This window comes from Thermobia domestica, chromosome 18 (genome assembly GCF_964235325.1).
Source record: "Thermobia domestica chromosome 18, izTheDome1.hap1.1, whole genome shotgun sequence".
Taxonomy (NCBI): domain Eukaryota; kingdom Metazoa; phylum Arthropoda; class Insecta; order Zygentoma; family Lepismatidae; genus Thermobia; species Thermobia domestica.
The window spans coordinates 50881830-50888987 of NC_137471.1; positions in this window are offsets into that span (position 1 = coordinate 50881830).

The window sequence follows — 7158 nt, forward strand, 5'->3', positions numbered from 1 at the left end:
TGGCAACATTGTGGGGGTATCGAAAGGCACTGTGTCCAATGTCACGAGGGCATACACAATTCATGAGCAAACGACGTCTGCAAAGCACAACAGTAGTCGAAAGACAATCCTGTCAGATAGGGAAAGGATTGTAGCACCTAAAAAGAAGAACACTAAAATGAAAATTACGTCTGAACTCAATTTCGGCCTACAGAACCCGGTTTCATCGAAAACAGTGCGACGAGAACTTAATAAAATGAAAATTCATGGCAGGGCCGCTATCGCCAAACCCCTGGTCACAGCAGTAAATGCGAAGAGGCGTATCCAGTGGTGCAAGGACCACAAGGCGTGGACTCATGAACAGTGGAAACACGTCATGTGGTCCGATGAATCGTTTCCAACAACCGGTTGTGTTTACGTATGGAGAACACCGTCGCAGGCCTATGATACAGACTGTCTGCTCCCAACTGTAAAGCATGGGGGTGGTTCTGTTACAGTATGGGCAGTGATATCGTGGCTTTCTGCAGGTCCCATCATAGCCGTGCAAGGAATGATGAATGCTAAGGCGCAAGAGGGCATTTTTGGGGGACTACGTTCTACGCATGGCCCAAATATTGTTCCCTGATGGTGATGATTTGTCACCCTGTCACGCAGCAAAAACGGTGAAATCATGGTTTGAGGAACATGACCAGGAGCTATCACACCTCCCCTAGGTCCCACAATCACCAGATCTGAACATCATTGAGCCATTGTGGTCTGAGTTAGAAAGGCGTGTTTGGTCTCATTACCCTCCACCAGCATCCCTTAAGGAACTGGAGCATGTTTTGGAGGAATAATGGTACAAAATTCCACACACCACGATTCAGGAGCTGTATGCGTCCATTCCGCGTCGGATCCAAGCTGTTTTGGACGCAAAAAGAGGCCCCACACCATACTAGGTATGATTTTTATACTTTTGTAAACGTTTTAGATTTTTTTTTGTCCAACCCCTGTATATACCAAACCAAACCTGACCACTTGGCGTAACGGCCCGATTTGTGGGCTTGAGCTATCTGTTAGCGACTGGTGGAACTACGTCCAACCTAGCAACGAACGCGTGATCAGCACGCCGCGTCGCCCTATCGCTAACCGGCGTATCAGGAGCTTTCTAGATTTAGTGGCCGTCACGTCTTTTATTCACGTGACTCCCCAGTTTGCCTCACGACGCTCGGTGAACGCCGAAAATTGGCGATGCACCGGCTGGGAATCGAACCCGGAACCACAGGGACATGAATCCAACGCTCTAACCACTAGACTACTAGACTAGACCACTAGATATGCAAGTTCGGCGAATTCTCTCATTAAGTAAATAGTATTCAAATTAGTCGATTCACTACCAACATTACTGGATTGAAAAGTTTAAAAATTGAAAAAAAAAAATACAAATAAAACAAGAATACAGCGTAACTGATACTTAAAGAAATCTTTGGGTGGCTCAGTGGTAGATCGCTCGCCTCTAGCACGTGGAATCTCTGGTTCGATCCCAGCTCCCCCAAGTGGACTTTGTGGTGGACAAACCATGTGCGTGGGTCTTCTCAGGGTTTTTCCACATTCGCCATTTCACCATTATCATTCATATCATCATCATCACTGTCTCCTGTAACCTTAGTGCATAGTCGTGGGAACTAAAAAAAAAAAAAAAAGTTATGTATAACTAGATATAATAAAACCCCGAGGTGTAGTGCTGGATATTTATTATAATTACGGGTTATGTGCAAAACTAAAGCAGAATGAAAAACAGTTAGAGATGAAACTTTTTCGTTAATGCGATATGTGCGAAACGTTAAAAAATGCGTATATATTTCAGGAAACCTCAAACTTTTCGTTCCAGAGGAAGAAATCACGTTTATATTATCGTGAATTTTTCCGAAATTCGGCATCACTTGCGGTAAATGCGAATAAAAATGAGAAAGTGGAATCCTTACTAATTATTGCTAATAATAACTAAAAAACGCATTTCCAATATGATTTTACTTACAAATCGTTCCGTTTTACCGAAAACGTGCACGACGCTACTGTTGATCCAGAAACTCACTTCATAAAGATACAGCCATCAACAAAACTGAACTGTTGTTTAAATCCTTGACTGTGTGTTGTGGTGAAAATCTTCATGATCTGTTGGTTGCTTAAAGTGGATTTAAAAGTAAGGGTATGGAAGTTCTCAACAGTGAGGATAAGGAAGTTGACATTGTATCATTGTTAAACAGTTTAAAAGTTAACCACATGTTATTTGCTGTCAGCTCGTTCCGTTCAATATGGTTGCCAGTCTCGAGTGTTGATGCTCAGAGATTCTTTTCCAAGTATAATATGATTGTTACTGACAGGGTAACAAACTTAAAAGAAGAATTGGTAATGTCTTATTGCATGTTATCCTTTAACTAAGGATGAGGTTAGAGGAAGTGTTTAAATTTTTGCATTAATTTCTAAATTTCAGTGAATGCATTAGTTGGAATGTGCACCTAATCAAGGTATATCCTCATTTTTGTACTAGATATATACCTTACTATCAAAAATATATTGTTTACAAATTCCATAATAATAATAATGATAACAACAACTTGAGATACATTTAAAACATTAATGCAACATAAATACGAAAATGGAGATAATGCTACAAAATATCAAAATTATTGCAAAATGTTTCGTCTCTAAACATAGGTATTTTTCCGTGTTTCCGAAGTAAGTGTGCGTAATGGTACTAGTGATTTTTAAGAAGACGGATTAATAACACCGATTTAAGGAAAGATTAACGAAAATTTTCTGAACAATTAGAGAATACTGATAAAAATATGTAGTTCTAATAGCAGTACAATTTCTTCTTATGATACACTCTGATGATGATGATAGAGATCATTGAAACGCGGTTTTATTGTGTTTTTAATTTATTTTAAAATTTTTAGCATTATATAAAACAGGAAATTATAAGTGATTTTTAGAAATTATAGCAAATACATGTGCAAATTCAATATCTCAAATAAAGATCAAATAAAAGGAGGTTTCAAGATCCAACAGTTTCTCCTATATATGCTTTAAATCCTGTGTTAAACTGGGCGGCTAGATCTTATATACCGTCGGTAATATTAAGGGACTTTAACATACAAATCAACTAGATTTTTTTTATTAAAAAAAAAAAAAGCTTGAGGTTTATACATAAAAAGAAATGGGAAATACAGTATATGTGAACAAATTATACTAACCTGGGATTATTATTATTATTATTATTATTATTATTATTATTTTATTTATTTATTTATTATTGTACTTCTGCGGTCTCAGACCTATACTTCACATCACAAAACTAATGATGTGAAAAAAGTGCATCGTTTGACATTAGGACAAAAGAAAAAAAATGCAACATTAAATCTTGTCACGGGTAATTTAAACAAAAATCGGGATTACATAACAAATAGTTAAAAAATATATTCAGTTTTTCATTACTGAATATGGTTCATGAATCTACTTTTCTCCATAAATATACAACTTGAAAAAACTTAAGACCTTGCTAAGCCAACGCTGACTTTATTGTAAAAAAAGAACCTGGCGCTTTGGTAATGTTATGTAATGGTAATATTGTTTTTCACAAGTGATTTCCGAATAAATTCGTTATTATTTACTAACCTGATTACCGTATTCTTGAAATCTTTATCCTAGTTACATAAATATAGTCGGGCAGCTTTAGAACTTAATAAGACTACAGAAGTTCAACTTCCAAGTGTACAAGAAGTTCGCTGATGTGCCTACATTATACAAGATGTAAATAAGTTCTTTTATTAGATTTCTTAAGTGTGGTCAGACGAAGACAACATCGCAATTACTGAGACGGCGTTCCAACTTACTTGGAAAGCACGTATGTTGGTAGCTGCAAAACAAACTATTTTTTAAATATCCCGTACCAGATAGCAGGATAAGAGAAAGCCCAAACGAAAGGCAAAGAAAGAGAAATGGGTTTGAGAAGTAAAAAATACGTATGTAAAATTCCCTGACTTAGGTTCTCCAGGTTGCTGGGAGAACCTGTGACATTATACGAAGATTTGCCGCTCATTCCAGTGGTAAAAAAAAAAAAAAAAAAAAAAAAAAAAAAAAAAAAAAAAAAAAAAAAAAAAAAAGAGCTTAAATAAATTTTTACCTGCGCTTCTTAAACTGATTTGAGGAAGCTGAATTTAATGCAACTAATTTCAACCACATCCGTCCATGAGGGTCAAGAGAAAAATGACTTCAAATTTGGAATATTTATATTTGGTTGGAATATTTTATTTGAGGTCATTTTTTCTCATAATCTCATGGACCAAAATGGTTAAAAAAAGGTTCATTAAATTCAATTTCCTCAAATGAGTATAAAAAGCGCTTAGAAAAATATCGATGCGTTGGCACTCTTTTACCGAGCAGTAGTTCTTTAGAGAGCAAAGTTAAGAGACTAGCTTATTCTTTTGAATGATAAAGTATGTGGCAGTGGCGATCAGTAACAAATTGCAATCTCGTGGAAGCTTACAATAATATACGAGGGATGATCAAAAAAAAAAAAAAAGTTAAAAAGCCTATTGTGGCTTATGTATAAGACATAGCTGGAAGATCAACACACCTGATGATAGAGGGTACTCAACAATAGTCCTCGATGTAATCAGTTTTTGTTCAACCGCTTACCACAACGGCAGATAAAGTTTTTTTTAGACTATTTGCACAGAAATCCGCGTCAAGTTCTCGTAGTCACCGCGAGACTGCGGTTTTGACATAATCATATGATAGATAATGGTGGCCAGCCATTTTTTGCTTTAGAAGAGGGAAAAAGTGAAAGTCACTGGGGCTAGGTCAGGGCTGTCTTTGACCAAGCGTAAGCGGTTCAAGTACTGGGTCTACCGCTGTGTTCAGGATTGTCAATAACAATATTGGTCTATCTTTCTTTAAAAGCACTACATCACTTCCCTGCATGTTGCTTTGAAATTTAGCGCTCCTCATACACCCCTGCAATATGCCTATAAATACCAGCAGATGTAATGTTTTTGGCTCACAGGAATCGCACCACTGACTTCACTTCTACCCGTGACCAATTTTTTAGACATGTCATCACTTTTAATGTCCGCTTCTTGGGTATACATGATCAGAATCCGAAATCTTCAAACCTGTACCAACACAGACCTGTACCAGACAGAAAATCTAAAAATAAATTTTGTTAATTACAGTGAAAAAGGCTTTGTAACCTTTTTTTCCGATCATCCCTCGTACAACATGCGTTAGGGTAAAGACATACCGAAGAAACCTCGCGATCGCTACCTCGATGTCTTAGTCTAGATGGATGGAGGGTGCGCATAGCGAGGAGGTCGCACCCTCGCTGTTAAGTTCTCGGTTTGAGAAGAAACATTACTGTGACGCGTGTGAAATTATTGCATAAAAATCACTACAAAACGGACATTTTGAAATTGAAAAGACCAAACTTTATAAACAGGGATGGACGCGAGACGAGACATGAGAGATGCTTAAGTCTCGTCTCTTGTTTCGCAGAAATATTTGTGTCTCATCTCTATTTATAAAACAAAGACTTTTATATATTTTCAATTTTCTGTGAAGAAATGCCCTCTTTCAGCACTCAGGCGATAAATCATATCCTTTCTTTTTTTTATGTCTTTAGGTTTCGAGGTGGAGTGGGTATTAACTTCAGCAAATGAAGTTTCGTCACTGCAATTCCATTATTCAACGTTTCCTCCGAACGGATATGTTTTTTTTTTTTCTTTACCTTATACCAGTAACGAATTTAGAAGAAACATTTTTTTTTTATTTATTAATCTCGGAATTGGTAGGGGAGCGTGGAGTTTTTACGCATAGATATGATTAATAGTAGCTTCTATTTTTCTTTAGAAATTCCACAATTTACGGTCTTCAGCCCGAAAGCTCCCTCCCTGTAACCGCCACTGCCTTATATAATAATAAGTTTCAGTATAATTCTCAGATAAATATGAATAACTTATCTGACATTCCCATTTCAGTTGCTATTTTCTTCCATTCTTTATTTAAAAGTGCCTTTTATGATATTGTCTGTATTTCTTATCCCATTGCACCTTAGTTCTATTAATATGTCTTGCATAATCAAATTTAATAGTGCAGTAAAATCTCTCGAGCATAGAAACAGTCCTCTGCAGACGAAATTCTAAACAAATGAAGACTTTATTCCGTGCAGCGCTTCAGGGAGAACCAATGAGAACACGAGCCACAGCGATGCTTCCGCTGAACATCGATGTAAAAACAAACTCGGTTGTTTATCATCGCGATCACTAATTCACTCTCGCCGTTGACCTCTAGGTCGCGATGTAGCGTACATCTTCGGCATACGCTTACCCATTGCAATCCATGTGTTTTGCCAGTATTGAGAGTACGACCGCGACATAAGCAAGCCTCAATCTTGATCGCGAAGTCTCTTCGGTATGTTTCTACCCTTAGGGATACGAGGGTCACTACGAAAGTTTTGAGATACGTATTGTTGTGGCACAGTATTTGAATTCCAACAATTGCGTTCGGTAGTGGTATCCAGAGCGAAGAAAGTTTCAACTCGCCTCGCTTATCGGCGTGGCCGTATCGCCTTCACTTGTTTGTTGATGTGAGCAGTATTCGGCTGTCTACGAAAGGGAACATTTTCGGGCAATGATCCTTTACGATTTCAAAAGTGGTTTGAACGACACACAAAGCCTTAACCGTTTGCAGGGGACATTTGGGGACCTTGCTCCTTCTCGTGCTACAATTTTTCGGTGGTTTGGTGAATTCAGAAGAGGCCGGACATCGCTTAAAGATGAAGAGAGAGCTGGACGTCCGGCAACAGCTGTGTCAGATGAAAATATTGCCGCTGTGGAACAAATGATTCGAGAAAATTCTCGAACAACTTTCAAGGACATTGAATCTACAGTGAACATTGGATCGCCAGCAGTAACAAAAATTCTTCATGATCATCTTCGGCTCAGGAACATTTCATTTCGTTGGGTGCCTCACACTTTGAACAGCAGAAGCGCATGCGTGTGGAATGGTGTGAAGAAATGCTTGCAAGATTTGATGGAGGCAATTCTCGACGCATCGGTGTTTTCGAAATTACAACACTCTCTTCCAGTAAATAAAAAGATCCTAACTTAATGGGACAAAAGATGAAATTCAAATACTCTC